At 43.4% G+C, this 19,145-nt stretch overlaps 1 protein-coding gene and 1 pseudogene across 4 annotated transcripts in view; one reads left to right on the top strand and one right to left on the bottom strand.

Annotated features, from left to right (window-relative positions):
• The window catches only part of TMCC3 (transmembrane and coiled-coil domain family 3), a 304,767-nt gene that overhangs the window by 15,778 nt on the left and 269,844 nt on the right, over positions 1 to 19,145 (bottom strand). The window contains exon 1 of one of the 4 annotated variants that reach the window (XM_030819838.1): positions 15,655 to 15,833. The exons of the other annotated variants lie outside the window; for them this stretch is intronic. The gene's annotated coding sequence lies outside the window, so the exon portion shown is untranslated. Of the gene's footprint in view, positions 1 to 15,654; positions 15,834 to 19,145 lie in introns of those variants that run through there. 4 annotated transcript variants of the gene reach the window in all.
• LOC100579337 lies at positions 7,809 to 8,115 on the top strand (annotated as a pseudogene).

Raw genomic sequence — 19,145 nt, 5'->3', positions numbered from 1 at the left:
TTTCTTTTTTTTTTTTTTAAAAAAAAGAAAGATGGAGAAAAATACGGAAAAAGATATGAGCAGGTACATCCATCAAACAAGAACATTATTTTCTTAATGGAATCATTAAATAGATGTGATAGAATAATATGGTACAAGATTAACTTTAATAATTGAGTAATACAACATTATTTAGATATGGAAACAACCCCAAACCACACCACAGTGATATTAAAAAAAAAAACGGGGGGCGGGAGGGCTGGGCGAGGTAGCTCACACCTGTAATCCCAGCACTTTGGAAGTCCCAAGCAGGTGGATCACCTGAGGTCGGGAGTTTGAGACCAGCCTGGCTAACATGGTGAAACCCCATCTCTACTAAAAATACAAAATTAGTTGGGCATGGTGGTGGGCACCTGTAATCCCAGCTACTCGGGAGGCTGAGGCAGGAGAATAACTTGAACCCGGAAGGTGAAGGTTGCAGTGAGCCGAGATCATGCCACTGTACTCTATCTAGACTGGGGCAACAGAGTGAGACTCTGTCTCAAAAAAAAAAATAATAAAATAATGAGAAAACTAAGACCACATAGCTTTCTCACTCAAGGGCCATTTAGGGAAAAGAACTGCAAGGTAGCATTGAGTTTCCCGGTGAAGGAGGTGGCAAGTTTGTGCTCTAAAAGGAAAAGGCAGAAGTAGACCATATCCCAGGGTCTATGGATGCCTCTCATGGGTTGTCTCGCTTCACCACCATGCCAGACAAAGAACATGCTAGATTCATAAACATGTAGAAACCGAGGGTTAAGGCCAGGATTTGAATCCAAGTCATCCTAACTGTAATCCTCCTTCCATGTCAGGTCACTCCATTGTTGATGTCCCTGGAGGATGAAAAACGGCTCTTTGTAGAGTTCAAACACAATCTACAAACAAGTCTTAAGATCCAAACTGAAGCATCTCATTTGTCAAGATCCCTTTGATCAGAATAATGACTTGATATACAGTCTTAATAGAAATCAAATGAGAAGCAAGACAATATTCAGCATGTTACCTTTTTTTTAAGGAATTAGTGGGCTGATAGCAAAAAAAATTAATAAAAAATTAATGAATCTCACACTGAGTGATATGGTTTGGATCTGTGTCCCTATCCACATCTCATGTTCAATTGTAATCCCCAGTGTTGGAGGTGGGGCCTGGTGGGAGGTGACTGAATCATGGGGCGGATTTCTCATGAATGGTTTAGCATCATCCCTCTGCTGCTGTTCTCATGGTAGTGGGTCCTCCTGAGATTTGGTTGTTTAAAAGTGTGTAGCACCTCCCCTCTCTTGCAGGCATCCTCCTGCTTTTCCCATGGGAAGTGCCTGCTCCCGCTCTGCCTTCCACCATGAGTAAAAGCTCCCTGCAGCCTCCCCAGAACCAGATGAAGCCATGCTTCCTGTACAGCCTGCAGAACCGTGAGCCAATTAAACTTCTTTTCTTATAAATTATCAGGATTCAGGTATTTCTTTATAGCAATGTGAGAACAGACTAATGCACTGGGTGATCCAGACTCGAATATGGACCATATCCAACAATGGGTATTAACACTTCACCACGTAATAAATCCTGCCCAGTGCTTTATTCCAGAGGAGGGAGCACAGCAGCACAGTGGGACACCATCCTAGATGGGCAGGTCAGGCCTCCTCCACAACTTGCAAACATTCGTTAGCATTAGCTCTTAGCCCCTCTCTTCCAATGCACAATTTTGTCATGAATGAGAGACACTGGTTGCTTTATCTGGCAGAGGAGCACCATATAGGAAAAGCTGGAGGGAAATAAATGCCCAATCACTACAAGACGAGAAAACAGGATATATGAAAAAAGGATAAAAAAGTTGTGACTTCACCTGGTCAAGAGGGAAGGATGGGGATAGGGAATAAAGAAGGTATACAACAATCTTTAAGTCCTAGAGGGTCTACCACAGGAAGCTCAAGGAATCTACGTACCTGTGGCTCATTAGTGGACCCAAACAGGAACAGGTTCAAATTATAGCAAGAGAGAATGCATGAAACTTAAAAAATGTTTATTTTGGGCAGATGGGTAATTAATGGTAACTGTACAATCACTGAGGCTAAAAATTTGATTTTACTGGAGATATTATATCCGATTATGCTACTCTGTCTTAGAAACGTCCTTTGGCTTCCTAATGGCTACTAAATGAAATAATATAACCTGGCATATCATCATTTAGCAGGCATTAGGAAGGACCTTATAGGGCTGTAAGGCCCTAGCCCACCTTTCAGGCGTCACCTGACCTGAAGGACACCTTAAGAATATCTTACAACCTAAATTCCCAGAATGTATATGAATTTTCTATGGATTTTCTCATATGCATGATATTCACAATGCCTGCCACCCATTTACTTATGCTTATCAAAATCCTACATATTCTTTAAAACCCATTTCAAGGGCCAGGCACAGTGGCTCATGCCTGTAATCTCAGCACTTTGGGAGGCTGAGGCGGGTGGATCACAAGGTCAGGAGATCGAGACCATCCTGGCTAATACGGTGAAACCCTGTCTCTACTAAAAATACAAAAAAATTAGCCAGGCATGGTGGCACATGCCTGTAGTCCCAGCTACCCGGGAGGCTGAGGCAGGAGAACTGCTTGAACCTGGGAGGTGGAGGTTGCAGTGAGCCATTGCACTCCAGCCTGAGTGACAGAGCAAGACACTGTCTCAAACAAACAAACAAACAAACAAACCCATTTCAAATGCCCCTTCTGCCATAAAGCTTTTCCCAGTCCCAGTGGAATGTCCCCTCTCCATTCTGTGACACGCCTGTTGCTCTGTGCTTGTCTTGTGGCACTTCCTGACTCCTCCTTTGATCACCACCCACGCACTTTAACCCCCTGCAGACTGCAAGCTCCTTTGGGGAGGCATGATGTCACAGCTGTACCCAACTTGAAGTTCTAGCACTTCCCTAGGAGGCTGTCAATAAATGTTTGTCTACTGAACCAAAGTGCCATCATTCTTTATTCCAAGGAGTCTGCCCTGGAATCATTTAAGACACATTTCCATTGAGCTAAAAAATAACCTCAGCAGTTCTGCTCGCATAGCCCTGACAATTCCAGGTGAAGATGGTTTCCCAATCCTGGATAATAAATCCAGCACCATTTGAAACTGATTCAACTAAACAGAGATTTTTTTCCGAGTATCAATGTGCAACAAGATACACAAATACAAATAAGGACTTTTAAACTTTAATTGAAGCACAATTTATACTCAGAAAAGAGCACATTTCATAAGTACAAAGTGAAATAAGTATTCGATGAACTTCTACAAGCTGAACACATTGTGTGACCAGCAGCCAGTTAAAGAAACAGAACAGAAGCCTCCCTTGTGCCCTCCTTCAATCACAACGACATCACCTCCACCTGCAGGGGCAACCATGATCCTCACTTCAAACCGCGTACATTAGTTTTGCCTGTTGTATACATGTATTATTCTTGTCATTTTTCACTCAGCACTGTTTGTGAGTTTCATAAGAACTTGGTTTTGCCCTCCTGGAGCTCACAGATAAGACGAGATGAAGTTATTTAAAATCTGGTTGGCATTCTCTATTGAGAAGTCCACAACAACATCTACAGGTAGAAAGGTTTTCCTACTTTACCTTACCAAACCGAGCAGAAAATAAACACCTGTTCTTACTCCTTTAATTCTCAACTGCACCAGGGCTGGTCATCCAACTCTGAGTCTCAAGGCAAAGCCTCATGCTCTCACAGACCTCTCGTTATAGGACAGCCTTGTATGCACAGGAATGTTTATGCACAGATGGCCAAATGACTTTTGGCTTACTTTATGATTTAACAATGCTTGGCATGTTCTCAAGAGTCCAAGTTGGAGAAAGCAACAGCATTTAAAGCCCCAAATAAATCAATCTTACTGCTTGTCAGCAAATCTCAGTTAAAAATGTTTGATGAGGGTATAAAGTTGGAACTATTACTGGGCTGCTCCTTTTGCCCTTTTATAACCCTAGCACTGCATGGGATAATTGAGAGACAGCTGTACCTATCATTGTTAGATGCCTGTAAATTCCCTGAACACAAACTGAAATCACTTGTTCGTGCTAGAAGAAAGCTGTCGGAGTCCTCCACCCTTCGTTTAATCCAGACTTGGCACTGACCCTATACAATACACTATACAGTGCAGCTTGGTTTCAGGGTTAAGACGCGGGGAGGACAAAGGTTTCTGGTTATCTAGACTCAGTGTACACTGTGTGGATCAGGACACTGTGTTCCTCTTTGGGCGCTGACATTTACTGTGTATGTGTTCCTGGGTAAATTGAGTCACCTATATGGGCTTCCATTTCTGAATCTATAGAACAAGGAGACAGAACCAGACAATTCAGAATACTGCACAACTCCATCAAATGTAATCCACGCTATCATTACTGTGAGACAGTACTGCATCATAAAAAGACCAAGGGCTCTGGAAACAGACTGCTTTGGTTTCCATCTTGGCACCACTCTTAAGAGCTGTGGGACCTTGGAAACATGACTTAGCCTCTCTGTGTCTCAGTTTCACTTCTGAAAATGGAGATAATGATTCTTCAAAGAGTTGTGAGGAATAAATAAGAAAATGTATGTAAAGTGTTCACCTCTTCAAGTGTGACCTCCTGGCACACTGAATGGTTTCAACAAATGTTTGTTACTGTTATCATTCCAATTTCATTCTAAAATGTACCTAAATTCAATTTCATTTAAAAATGTATGTAGAAACTGAAAGGGAAACAAATGCCAAAGTGTTAACAATGCTGACCTTTGCACCGTGGGGTTATGGGGAGTCATTCTTTTGTATGTTCAAGTTTTTTAAAAATAAAATGTACTACCGTTTTGGCAGAAAAGATTTTGCTTTTAAGAATGACTACTAGCCTCTTTCAATTCTTCCAGAATACTCGGCTGTTATTCCTTTAGATGAAAGGCAGCTCCGCCTACTGAAACGCCATTCCTCATTGTGTTTTCTTTCCGGCAGTGGAGACATTTCCACTGTCACCCCAGTGCTCTGGAACAAAGGCTGAGGAAAAGCCTGAGTCCCGGACAGACGTCAAAATCTAACCCTGCGCCACCTCTGCCATGAACCAGGTCTCCAGTACAACACACCAGGTTAGCTCACCTTACTCACTGCACATAGGCACAGCAACTCAGTCATCACCAGCGCGGCTTGGACACACTGTGCAGGATTCATGGAAGGCTGTCTCCCAGCACACTCTGTATTAACCCGCTAAAGCTCCAGAGGGAGATGAACCAAAAAGGAAGGGTACCAACGCAGAGGCACACCACCCACCCCCCAGCAAACACAACCAGAATGTAGGGCTCCTGCAGACCTTGGAACGACAGGGACAGAGGCAGGAGTCCTCTGAGGTTCTGGAGGCCACAGAGTAGCTAGAATGTGTAGGGATGCAGAGCTATCAGAACAATGTGACAGATGACAACGGCCTGCTTAGTCTCAAGGCTGAATACAATGAACCTTTGCTTAAAGAAAGGCTGTTTGAGCCTCAGGCATTACAAGAAAAGGGTCAGATCCTTCAAATGGGCTGGCATTTCCAAGGCAACAGGTATTTCCAAGTACATGTGAGTGAAGATTTATGCATAGGTCCACAAGGACCTGCATGTTCAATACTTGAAGGCTTTTACAAGTCTTTGTGGCCTTGGTATGTAAGTCAGTATCACTGACGTTTTTTACTATTAATCATTTTAGTTGAACTCTATTTCAGGTCTAGAGTCAACCTTGTCCAATCCACGGCCCAGCATGGCTTTGAATGCAGCCCAACACAAATTCGTAAACTTTCTTAAATCAGTATGAGATTTTTTTTTTTTTTTGAGACAGTCTCACTCTGTCACCCAGGTTGGAGTGCAGTGGCGCAATCTCGGCTCACTGCAACCTCCGCCTCCTGGGTTCAAGTGATTCTCCTGCCTCAGCTGGAACTAAGGCACATGCCACCACACCCAGCTAATTTTTGTATTTTTAGTAGAGATGGAGTCTCACAATGTTGGCCAGGCTGGTCTCAAACTCCTGACCTCAGGTGATCTGCCCTCATCGGCCTCCCAAAGTGCTGGGATTACAGGCATGAGCCACCACGCCTGGCCAGTATGAGGTTTTTTTTTTTTTTTAAGCTCATCAGCTATTGTTAGTGTTAGTGTATTTTATGTGTGGCCCAAGGCAGTTCTTCTTATTCCAATGTAGCTCAGGGACGCCAAATGATTGGAAACCCCTGGTCTAGGCTGCTCCTATGATATACCACCCAGAATGTGCTAGGCTTTGCCATCGTATTAATGTCAAAATCTCAGTGGCTATAAAAGAAAGGCTTATTCCATGCAAATGCTAAAAAGTTGGCTGTGAGTCAGTGAGGGGACCCAGGTTACGGTGGGGCCTCTACCGTCTGACGTTCTCTAAAAGACAGAGAACTCATTACACTGACCCTACCTAACTTCTAGGGGACAGGCGAGTATAATCCTATTACATGCCCAGGAGGTAAAATGTCATGTTAGTGACATGTGTAATACCTTTCTTAATTGTTAACTCTCTGAGATAGGTTCTACTATTATTACTATTTTATAAACTAGTCACAGAGAAGTTAAGTAAATTGCCTGGGGGCACACAGCCAGTAACCGGCAGAGCCAGGCTGGAAATTCTGGCTGTCTGACTCCAGTGCCTACCTGCCTAAAAATGACTGAATACTTTTATTGTGAGCCAGGCATTGTGCTAAAGATTTTTTAATGCAATCATATATTCTTCACACCAACCCTTTTATGAGAAAACCGAGACTTGTAAAGGGTATGTTTCTTGAAGCCCATGAATAATAAACAGCTTAGGTGGGGCTCAACTCAGGTTTATGAAATATGCAAGACTTAGCAAGATCTGTATCAGCTCAGCCCCAGATCCTGCGAGAACCTCTGCAATGCCCTTAACATGGTCATCCATTGCATGGATAATCTGGGCTTTGTTTAGACTACTCTGTCAGAAAATTCTCCCTCAGGCTGAATTTGAAATAATCATGGCTGTAACTTTGTGTCCACAGCTCTGGTGAGGCTTCCTGGAGCCACATCAATCAGGTCTGATATAGTCTGTAAAATCTATTTTTTTTTTTTTTTTTTTTTGAGACAGTCTCTGTCGCCCAGGCTGGAGTGCAGTGTTGCGATCTCCGCTCACTGCAACCTCCGATGTTCAAGCAATTCCCGTCTCAGCCTCCCGAGAAGCTGGGATTACAGGTGAGTGCCACCAGGCCCTGCTTTTTTTTTTTTTTTTTTTTTTTTTTTTAGAAGAGATGGGGTTTCACCATGTTGGCCAGGCTGATCTTGAACTCCTGGCTTCAAGTGATCCACTTTGTTCCATATTCTAAAATATAAACAGTGATTTGGGCCAAATAACTTTATGAAGATAAAAAAGCTTACTGCTTGAATTGGAACAATGCCTACGCATTTACAATCACTAAGAGAAGAGACAGAATGAGATAAAAACAGAAGACAAAAATAAAAGATAAAGGACTTCTGGAGAAAGAAGCCCTGTCCCTAAGGGCCTAGCAAGTGAGGGGTTCATACCTGCCCATGTGGGAAAAGGCAAACAGCAGATAAGCCCTGGATCTGCCGGGAGAGAAGGGAGAGTGCCCTTCTCTGTGCTGGCTGATACAGCGGGGAGACCCACGTACTGCTCAGCATGGCCCCACAGCGGGGTATCTTTGTGCATTCTCCCAGAAGAACAGCAGCTTTTCTATCAGAAACAAGAGGAGTCGTGTCCTCATGTTTCCGGAGACTGGAGTTGCTCGTGTGTTCTCGCAAGAGACGGCGCAGGGTTTGAGATATGGAGGACGATGTGGACCCGCAACAAACTACCAACACTGGAGAGGAGCCCCTGGATGTTATCGGGCTCAGCCTAGATGAGCGAGTTTATGTGAAAATGAGAAATGACCGAGAGCTTCAAGGCAGATCACATGCTTATGATCAACATTTAAATATGATCTTGGGAGATGAGGAAGAAACCGCGACTACGATAGAAATTGATGAAGAAACATACGAAGAGATACATAAATCAAGGAAACAGAATATTCCAATGCTCTTCCTCCTGGGAGATGGTCGTGCTGGTTGCCCCTCCATTGACAGTTGGCTGAAACAATTTGTCCTGTATGGAAAATAGGAGACTTTGTACAGTAGCCTTTCTAAATGTACAAGACATTCAAAAGAGAAACCTGCATACATTCTGATATTAAGAAATAATTCTGGGGATTCTCCCACGTCTGAAATGAACTGATTTGCAGATAATTCACAACTTCTTAAGCTAAATGGCATTTTAATTTTTCTAAAGCTCTTCCAATAAATATGACCACCAAGATGCAGAGCTCTTTTTCAGGACTTGTTTTGCTCTGTTATTCTTACAGACAATTTCTGATTTTTTTTCTTTAAATTAAAATTGGTGTTTCCTCGTAGAAAAAAAAAAGAAATATATAAGACATAGTGGCTGGGTGCGGTGGCTCACACTGTAATCTCAGCATTTTGGGAGGGGAGATTGCTTGAGCTCAGGAGTTCGAAAACAGCCTGGGCAACATGGTGAAACCCTGTCTCTACCAAAAAAACAAACTCAAAATTAGCCAGGCATGGTGGCATGCACTTGTAATTCTGACTACTCAGGAGGTTGAGGCAGGAGGGTCAGGAGCTTGGGAGGTGGAGGTTGCAGTGAGCACAAATCGTGCCACTGCACTCCAGCCTGGCAGCCTGGGCAACAGAGGGAGACCCTGTCTCTAAATATATATATATGAGATACTCGTAGCCCATCTCCCTCTTGCTATCCTGGGGTCACACTTGACATGCACTTGCAAAATGTCTAGCGAGAGTCAGTGAACAGGGAACCCAGGGAAGCTAACTGAACCACCGGATCCCAGCATCCTTGCTAACAGAGCTAACCTATGCCGGAAAAATAACTCCAGAGGCTGGATAAGGCTCCTTGTCATCTGTTACTAGAAACATATTAATACCTTCATGGGACACCTACACAGAATATTCAATACCTACATTTGCTAGAAGAAAGCTGCACTTTCCCTCACTGCGTGCTGGAGAGGAAAAATCTTAAGGACCTTCATATGGTATCCAGAAGGACATTTTATTAGGACAGTGTCTTAGTACAGTGTTTGTTCTAATTTGTTTAGACAAGGAACATTTCCTTTCATAGTTCAGGTCTGACAATAGCACACTCTGAACTTTAAATAAGTGCACCGTGTACAGCACGGAAACTGAGTCAACAGTTTTGCCATAAAGGTTTTATTCCTCACATCCCCCCTTCTTCCTCTCTTGGCATCACTGACAAAAGAAATTCTGTAGCCTCAAGAATTCTATTTCTGGCAGGGCGCAGTGGCTCACACTTGTAATCTAAGTACTTTGGGAGGCTGAGGCGGGTGGATCACTTGAGGTCAGGAGTTCGAGACCAGCCTGGCCAACATGGTGAAACCCTGTCTCTACTAAAAACGCAAAAAAAAAAAAAAAATGAGCCGGGTGTGGTGGCAGGCACCTGTAATCCCAGCTACTCGGGAGGCTGAGGCAGGAGAATCACTTGGACCCTGGAGGCAGAGGCTGCAGTGAGCCAAGATTGCGCCACTGCATTTGAGCCTGGACAACAGGCTCCATCTCAAAAAAAAAAAAAAAAAAAAAAAAAAATTCTATTTCCCGAGAGCAGGTAAATTAACATCTCATTACTCTGGAATTAGGGATCATTTGGAACAGGAGCTAGAATACACGTATCTTTGATGGCCCAATCCTTTCTCCAGACACTGCAAATTAATAGTGTAAAGGAGATTAGGCAGTGTTTAAGAGTCTCAAAAACAAATTCTTCAAGCATCCTCAAACACTCACAAACACCTGATACTGTAATTAGAAATAATTATCTTCGGCCAGGTGTGATGGCTCATGCCTGTAATCCCAACACTTTGGGAGGCTGAGGTGGGCAGATCACCTGAGCTCAGGAGTTCGAGACTAGCCTGGCCAACATGGCAAAACTCTGTCTCTAATAAAAATAGAAAAATTAGTCAGGCACGGTGGCAGGTGCCTGTAATCCCAGCTAATCGAAAGGCTGAGGCAGGAGAATCGCTTGAACCTGGGAGGTGGAGGTTACAGTAAGCAGTGATCGCACCACTGCACTCCAGCCTGGGTGACAGAGCAAGACTCTGTCTCAAAAGAAAAAAAAAAAAAAGAGCCAGGCATGGTGGCGGGTGCCTGTAATCCCAGCTACTCAGGAGGCTGAGGCAGAAGAATCACTTGGACCCTGGAGGCAGAGGTTGCAGTGTGAGCCAAGACTGTGCCACTGCATTCAAGTCTGGACAACAGGCTCCATCTAAAAAGAAGAAGAAGAAGAAGAATTCTATTTCCTGAGAGCAGGTAAAGTAAAATCTCGTCACTCTAGAATTAGGGATCATTTGGAACAGGGGCTAGAATACACATATCTTTCATGGCCCAATCCTTTCTCCAGACACTGCAAATTAATAGTGTAAAGGAGATTAGGCAGTGTTTAAGATTCTGAAAAACAAATTCTTCAAGCATCCTCGAGCACTCACAAACACTTGATACTGTAATTAGAAATAATTATCTTCTCATTAAGCCTCTACCAGGAAACAGTGGTAATCTACTTTGAGTTACATGCACTTAAAAAATGTTATCTTTCTTCAAAACAGCTTATAAATCACACTTCCAATAAATACAAACTAATCCTTTACAAAATTAGTCTGACCCGGTAAAGATTTCTATGTACTAAATCTACGTAAGAATTAGAGGGGGAGAAAGGCCAGATTCAGCAAGAATGTCCCTTGAAAAGTAGAAAGGAAGGCTACGGTGATGAAAATAGACCAACCTTACATGAGCACCAATTGCAAGGCAAGGACAGCCACAGGCCCTGGGGAGGAAACTGTGGAGGGATGTGAGGCAACACCCAAGAAAGGCAACTTCTGAGAGGAGCAGGGAGTCTCTGGGGACCCTGTGTACCTTGAAAACAAGCAAGTTTGGGAAAGGGAAGTGTACATTTATTTAATATTTGCCCCTTACCTCTCCAGGCCTGGGAACTAAGAACCATGCCTTTTAAATTTAAACACACACACACACACACACACACACACACACACATATCTCTCACTCTGTCACCCAGGCTGGAGTGCAGTGATGCAATCACTAGCTCACTGCAACCTTGAACTCCTGGGCTCAAGCAATCCTCTCGCCTTAACCTCCCAAAGTGTTGGGATTACAGGCGTGAGCCACCATGTCTGGCAGAACCAGGCCTAATCTTAGGACTAAACACAGAACAAATGTCCACTGAAGCTTTTAGTTCCTAACTCAGAAGGAGAGAAGGGGTGAGCAAGAGCTGCTGGGCACTAAACTTAAGGTCTTTTGGGGGCAGTTCTGGAAAATTTCCCATCCGTGCTTGTTCATTCCCATAGGTTTCTGGCAGTGTCTGTCAGTAAAACCTTCCCAGGAAGAGGGGAAGCCAGCAAGGAAGGGGATGTGGGAATATCGAGTTTACTATGGGAGAACCGCCCCTAGGAAAAACGAGTCTCCGAGGCCCTTAGAGAGCAGAGAAAAGAGGCCAAGCCTGGGAGCAGAGGGTCTGCCTACTGCCCTGCCCTGGCAGCCCAGTCTTCTACATTTCCCATCACATTCATTCACCACCTCACTTACCCCTAAAACACACAGGGTGGGCCTTCTTAGAAGGGACCTGTACTTAGCGTAAGTTTCTAAACGATAGTTACAAATCCAGCACCTGTCTTGCAGAGTCTTTCGGCATCTCCAGCCTGAACGAACTCATCAGGCCATGCTGTGTTCATTATAGGCACCCTGCACAAAAGGGAAAGTAACTTGTCTCCTAAAGTACAGCTTCCTAGATAAATAAGTGAATATAACAAGGGTGTGCAGTGTTGTCTATCAGATAACAATAATTGTTTCCCTTTTTGCCTCGGATGCTAGGAAATTCAGAATCAAACTTGGAGTAACTGTTAGATCTGGTGATCAGCCTGTTTGTTTTCCCCTCCTTTTTTGACTTTTGGATATTAGCACTACTCTAACTATATTTTCCATGTGTCTTATCATAATCGTAATCTTAGTGGAAAGAGGTGGGTATACTTTAACCTGCTTATTAAGAGGCTAGGTATGTCATCTTGCCCAGAGATGAAGACTATATCAGCATTCCTATGTTTAATAGGGGGAGTGTGGTGAAACACATCCAGCTTATGAACCTGCATTGCGACTTCCCCATCCCCATTCCTAGGGCATCCAGAGAAAGCCACATAATGGTCACAACTTGGCTCATGTCCTTTGAAAAGTTGCTATGTAAGACTGAGCCAGGAAATAGCGTTTGGTACTGGAGCCCCAAAGTGCATTCCCAAAGCATATGCAAGGCTCATAATTCAATCTTTCTCTGAGGGTGAGGGTTTCATTTATTTTTGGTAGTATAACAAATACTGGGGGGGGAAAACATGTACTGGATGATTTGCAGTATAGAATTTTCTTATAAATGGATCAGAATACTACTAGCTATCAGACAAGGCTTAGAAATAAGTAGCTATTCAAGAGTAGAAGAAAAACTGATCAACAGTCATTTGTTTCCCTTTTGCGATGCTGAAGCTAATTTTGTGCAGTTTTATTTTTCTAATATAAGCCAGCAGTATTATCACCAAATAGCAATTAGAACTAAAAAGCTGCCTTTAGTTGTATCAAAATAATATAGCATTCCACTTAAAGAAAAAAAAATGTCCAGGTAAAGTACATTCAATCGATATTTTGGTACAGTATTTATTTCTGGCATGGAAAAACAGCCTTACTTTGAAGTTGTGCTCGGCCTTCAAATGAGGCCATCAACATAAAAACTGATTTCCTTGGGTTGAATAAAATCATCTTTTCAAAAGATAAATCAGATTATACCCCGTTCTTTCCCAAAGATCTTTAATGTTCCCTAAAGTGTGAAATACTTAACAAAGAATTTAAGGCTCTCTTGATCAGGGTCCTATCCCAGTCATTTTCCAGCAGGTCCATCCATCATGATGTTTTGAGCACATCTATGTATAGCCCCTAGGGTAAGGCTGGACCTTTATATACACTCTCCTTTAATCCTCATATCTCCATGTCATTAGCTTTGCCTTGCAGATTTGAAAGTGGGAGGCATCAAATAAGTTATGGTGACAGCTAAGAACACACAGAGCCAGGATTTGTACTAATGTCTAGTTTTTAACCTCCATCTTATTCCATGTGTGTGACGAGCTAGTTACACCTGAACACTGCATGCACTTTGCTATTTCTGTGTCTGTTCCTCACCCTAGCATGGTCTCTTTCCCAATTCACCTTTCAAGGACCAAGTCAAACAATGTCTCTTCCACAGAGGTTCTCCCACCCCCACGCCCAGCTAGGAATGAATGCTTCCTTTGTGCTTCCCCCAGTTTGCACTGACTCCTCATACAGTGCTTATTCTTCCAGGTATGACAGGTGTTTGAATAACACATTTGTTCCTCCAACATTTGGATGCCTCCTTGGAGAGAAGGATCATCTGTCCTCTACTAGGCCACCTGTGTCTGCTCCACACTCTTTCCTCAATAGGACCTTAGTGCTTATTAAGTGAATCAGTTGTTGACTAGCAGCCAACTAGGGCAGCCAGTTATTTAGGGACAAGTGGCTGCCCTAGTTGTTTACATTTGCTCAGCTGTTTGCGATGAGATCAAGAAGAACCTGCAACTGAGGTGCTGGGTTGCTTTCAAAATAGACCGGACAGGCCGGGCGTAGTGGCTGACGCCTGTAATCCCAGCACTTTGGGAGGCCGAGACGGGAGGATCACGAGGTCAGGAGATCGAGACCATCCTGGCTAACACGGTGAAACCCCGTCTCCACTAAAAATACAAAAAATTAGCTGGGCGAGGTGGCGGGTGCCTGTAGTCCCAGCTACTCGGGAGGCTGAGGCAGGAGAATGGCGTGAACCCCGGGGGGCGGAGTCTGCAGTGAGCCGAAATCGCGCCACTGCACTCCAGCCTGGGCGACAGCGAGACTCCGTCTCACAAAAACAAAAACAAAAACAGACCGGACCGTGAATGGTTCAATGGCTTGCGACACATGTGAGAGGTCAAATTGGAAACTGATGTGTTTCATGGCTCTTCACTGCTCCAAGCAGAATATAGGTAATCAATTACCAAATGATAAATATTGCCAGGCATGGTGGCTCATGCCTATAATCCCAGCACTTTGGGAGGCAGAGGCAGGAGGATCACTTGAGCCCAGGAGTTTGAGACCAGCCTGGGCAACACAGTAAGTCCCTGTCTCTATTAAAAAAAAAAAAAAATTAGCCAGGCCTGGTGGCGTGCCTGTAGTCGCAGCTACTCAGGAGGCAGAGGTGTGAGGACTGATTGAGCCCAGGAGTTTGAGGCTGCAGTGAACTATGATTGCTCCCTTGCACTCCAGCCTGGGTGACAAAGCCAGACTCCGTCTCTAAGAAAGAAAAAGAAAAAGAAAAAAAAAAATTAAGATCTCCCACGTACAGAATATGCAGGTATGATCCTTTCCTCCCTAAGGGCCCTTTTCCCTGTGCGGACCATCGTAATTGTGGCAGACAGCTCAGGTGTCTCCTCCTTTGGACACACCCACATGTTCTGACTCAATCCATTATTTGTGATGGCTCAAGGAAGCAGTCTTAAATAATTTCTCAGGCCAGGTGCAGTGGCTCAGGCCTGTAATCCCAGCACTTTGGGAGGCTGAGGCGGGCGGATCACCTGAGGTCAGGAGTTCGAGACCAGCCTGGTCCAACATGGCGAAACCCCGTCTCTCCTAAAAATACAAAAACTAGCCGGGAATGGTGGTGCATGCCTATAATCCCAGCTACTCAGGGGGGCTGAGGCAGGAGAATCGCTTGAACCTGGGGGGCGGAGGTTGCAGTGAGCCAAGATCGTGCCATTGCACTCCAGCCTGGACAACACAGAGAGACCCTGTCTCAAAAAATAAATAATAAAAATAAAATAATTTATCTAATGCACCAGCAAGGTTCTGAAATGTAGTTTCTTGTCACTTAGGAAATCACAATTTGATAGAACATGAACACAGAGTTCTTTCACCCTCCAAAGTCCGAGAAGGCAACGACTTGTGTAAAGGACACAAGCAGGCCTCAGGAAGAATGGCTCAAGAGAGGACAGAATCTTGCCAGGATCATTCAAGTTTATTAGAAAAGAGAAGCCACCAGTTACTAAAGACTTATCAGCATCAAATAATTTCCTAAATGTTGCTGGTACCTTATTTTATTTTTCCTTTCAAGAATCTGATATTAGAATTAAAACTCCCATCTTCTCAGAAAAGTGACTTACTAGGACTCAAAGCTAATAAGTGGCAGAGCCATGTGATTCCAGCCAAGGTGCACCTGACTCCAGGAATATCCTACCTTTTCTTGAGCTCTTTCTGTGTATGCCAAACCATTTATCACACATATACCTGTTTCCTGTAACACCCCAAACCCCTCAAAGCTACTTAGTTTACTCAAATCATTGTGCTACCATTAAATACTGCAAATGTGAAAAATATGTATGATAGAGAAACCAGAAGAGCAAAAACAGACTCCTTTAGACTCCTTGGTGCCATGAGGCAATTACTGGAGATGTTCTCAATTTGGCATTCATAAGCAGGAGAAGAAACGAGCTCAAATCCCAAGATACCTTGCATAATAAAAAATGTGGGTTACTTCTGTTTTACCCACTACCAAAGATCCTCAAGGCCAGCTTATACATAAACTCCCTCTTTGGCTAAAGCTCCAGCAGGTTCTACAGTCATTAAATGCTCTGCTGTCAATAAGAGGAGGCTTTCTTCTCCCACAGCCACAGACGTTTAAAGGCGCCAAAGATTCGTGTTTAAGGCAGAGAACAGTCCTCCTCTAAGATCATACTGTTTTGTGATCTGGGATAAAAGAAACGACAAAGAAATAAAACGAATGGTGGGCTGTGATTTTAAAGATAAACACTGTATCATGACCCTTCTTAGAACCTAAGTCTATATTTGGGTTGGCTGTATTTCCAAAACACAGGCAACAGACTTCCAGGACCCACTCACAACACTCGCAGCAACCAGGCAGCTCAGACCTCACGGGAAAGCTCTGATTCCGGAGCCATGTATCCTAAATAAAGGTTTGCTTCCAGGGTGGTAGCGTAAGTTAGTGGTTAAAGGCACAGATTTCAGAGCCAGACTGCCTAGGTTCAACACTGCCATGTGAACTGCCTCATCTTGGGCAAGTTACTTTCTCTATGCCTTCATTTTCTCATCTGTAAAATGAGGACGGCAGTATCTACTAGTTCACAGTGTGACTGTGAGGATTACAGGAACTCATGATAGGGTCTTGTACGGAGTAAGTGCTATAAGTGTTGGCCATGGTTTATTAAACCTAACATACCCCAGATAGGTGGGTTCTTCAGAAGACTCCAGAGCCGAGAACAGTGATGCTGCTGTCACCATCATTAAGCTCTTTCAACAGAAGCCAATCATTGTCCCCATTGCCCTCACATGCATGGAGTGTTTGTGTGTACACAACCTGCTGCTTATCTATGCATCTTGCAGCAGAAAGGAGGGTGAAGAGTGGAGAACAGGGTCTCAAATTCATACCAGGAGGTCCCTTAAGAATCAAGTTTCAATGAACCTGAACAGGAAAGATAATTTTTAAAAGATACCGCCCCCCAAACACACACACACACACAAGCCTAAGATACTGCTTTACAGAGTCTCACCTCGTATTTAATTTGACTAGTATAAAGGTACTTTATGTAAAATGACTAAACTTTACATTCTCAACAGCCAGCTCTTAATGCTTTTATAATTGTCATGAGTTTTCTATGTTGCTATTTTCAGTAAAACTAGGACTCTGAAGTAAGACCCTAAAGACAGATGTCTAACATTTTCCACCTCCAAATCTTTAAGCAAAACAAGAGAAAATCGTATTAGAAGGACATATCTAATGATTATAACTTGCTACTTCCTCTATAAAACCTCCTTAGCCTACTTTTTGAGAGTATTATGGCATGACCAGGCACAGTGGCATGTGCCTGTAGCCCCAGCTACGCAGGAAGCTGAGCCAGGAGGATCGTTTGAGCCCAAGAGTTGGAGGCCAGCCTGGGTAACAGAGCAAGATCCCATCTCTAAAAAAAGGAGTGGGGGTGGGGGAAGAGAGAGAGAGGGAGAGAGAGAAAATGAATGAATATGAATTACGCTTGGAAGCTTGTTTTTACAGATATTATGTTGGGGGTTTGGGGACTGGGTTATACTTAATTCCATGACCTTAGGGGTAAACGGCATAATTATTTTATTGATGTTCTCTCTCCTTCATCTCTTCTTTAAAACTGTCACCAAATTTTTTTTTTTTTTTTTGGCTTGGTAGTTTCTCTCCAGATTGACCCTTCCTTGCTACCCTCAGGGCCATCTATCTTAATCCACATCCTCATTTCCTATCTCACCTACAGCAAGGGCAACAGTTTAACTGGGTTTCCTTGTTTTCAGTGTTCTATTCCTTCCATCTAGTCTATAGGAAGTCATTACACTGATCTTCTAAACTCCCACTTCCATCACATTAAAACACTGCTTAAGATGTTCAATGATTCTTCCTTTAATAAGGAGATTGGATTCCCCCCCTTGCTGGTACTTAAGCCCTGAGTAATTTTTCCTATTCAACTTCCAACGTCTTCCTCCTTCCTTCACCATCCACCAAGTGGATCTCAGCACTGTGGTACATGCACATATTTCTGGACTTTGTTTCACGTCAATACTGACACCATTCCCTTCTGGCCACAGCATCTCAAGGCCTCTGTCATATCCAAATCCTACCATTGCTTCACGATCTCTTCCATGAGGCCTTTCCAAAGGACTTCTTCTCCTTCCTGATCCATTTTGGCTCTTATGTATACTGTTAGGTGGGTTCCTCTTTGTTTTATCATCTTTGCTGGGTTTTTTACTAGTTACTGAAAGCATTCACTTTCTCAGGTACCATACAACACTCAGCATAGAACGCACAGTATCACTGAGAAGCAAATACCTATATACGAATCCAATTTCTCTATGCCATAACCCAGTGTATTACAAATTCTGAATGAGACATCCAAGAAATACATGTTTACCAATATATACATACATATGTATGTGCACACATACATGCACACACCTAATTGAAACACAAGCTTTGTAAAATACTACTTATCTTTACTACACACAATGTAACTGTATTTACAGTTACCTAATTTTCTGGACAACTGGATATTAGAAATTATAATTACTTTTGTTAATTTTATTATGTAGAAAAAGTCCTTGTTTGCAGATACATATTAGAAACAAAGTGCCCTGGCCGGGCGCAGTGGCTCATCACTGTAATCCCAACACTTTGGGAGGCTGAGGCGGGCAGATCACTTGAGGCCAGGAATTCGAGACCAGCCTGGCCAACATGGTGAAAGCCCATCTCTACTAAAAATATAAAAATTAGCTGGGCATGATGTTAGATGCCTGTGATCCCAGCTACTCAGGGGGATGCTGAGGCATGAGAATCACTTGAACCTGGGAGGCGGAGACTGCAGTGAGCTGAGATCATGCCATTACACTCGCTACACTCCAGCCTGGGCAACAGAGCGAGGCTGTGTCTGAAAAAACAAAAAAGAAGGCTCGGCGCAGTAGCTCATTCCTGTAATCCCAACACTGTGGGGGGCTGAGGTGGGTGGATCACACGAGGTCAGGAGTTTAAGACCAGCCTGGCCAACCCTATCTCTACTAAAAAATTGGCTGAGCATGGTGGTGCACGCCTGTAATCCCAGCTAATTGGGGAGGTTGAGACAGGAGAATTGCTTGAACCCGGGAGGCAGAGGTTGCAGTGAACCGAGATTGTGCCACTGCACTCCAGCCTGGGTGACAGAGTAAGACCCAGTCTCAAAAAAAAAAAAAAAAAGAAAAGAAAAAAGAAAGTGACCTGGTGTCTGTATATCACTTACTTTTAACAGGTTACAAACACACACAAAGAAAATAAGAACATTTTAAATTGTTGAATCTGGGTAAAGTAGATAAGTATTTGCTGTGATGTTCCTTCTGCTTTTCCATATAAGAATATAAAGTGATAGTTGTTACTCATCAATTTCATGACCATAATCCTGTTTGAAAAACAGTGCGTTATAATTAGAAAAAAAGA

The sequence above is a fragment of the Nomascus leucogenys genome, chromosome 10 (assembly GCF_006542625.1).
Source record: "Nomascus leucogenys isolate Asia chromosome 10, Asia_NLE_v1, whole genome shotgun sequence".
Lineage (NCBI taxonomy): Eukaryota > Metazoa > Chordata > Mammalia > Primates > Hylobatidae > Nomascus > Nomascus leucogenys.
Note: the sequence above shows the minus strand (reverse complement) of the source record. Positions and strands in the feature narration are given on the sequence as shown.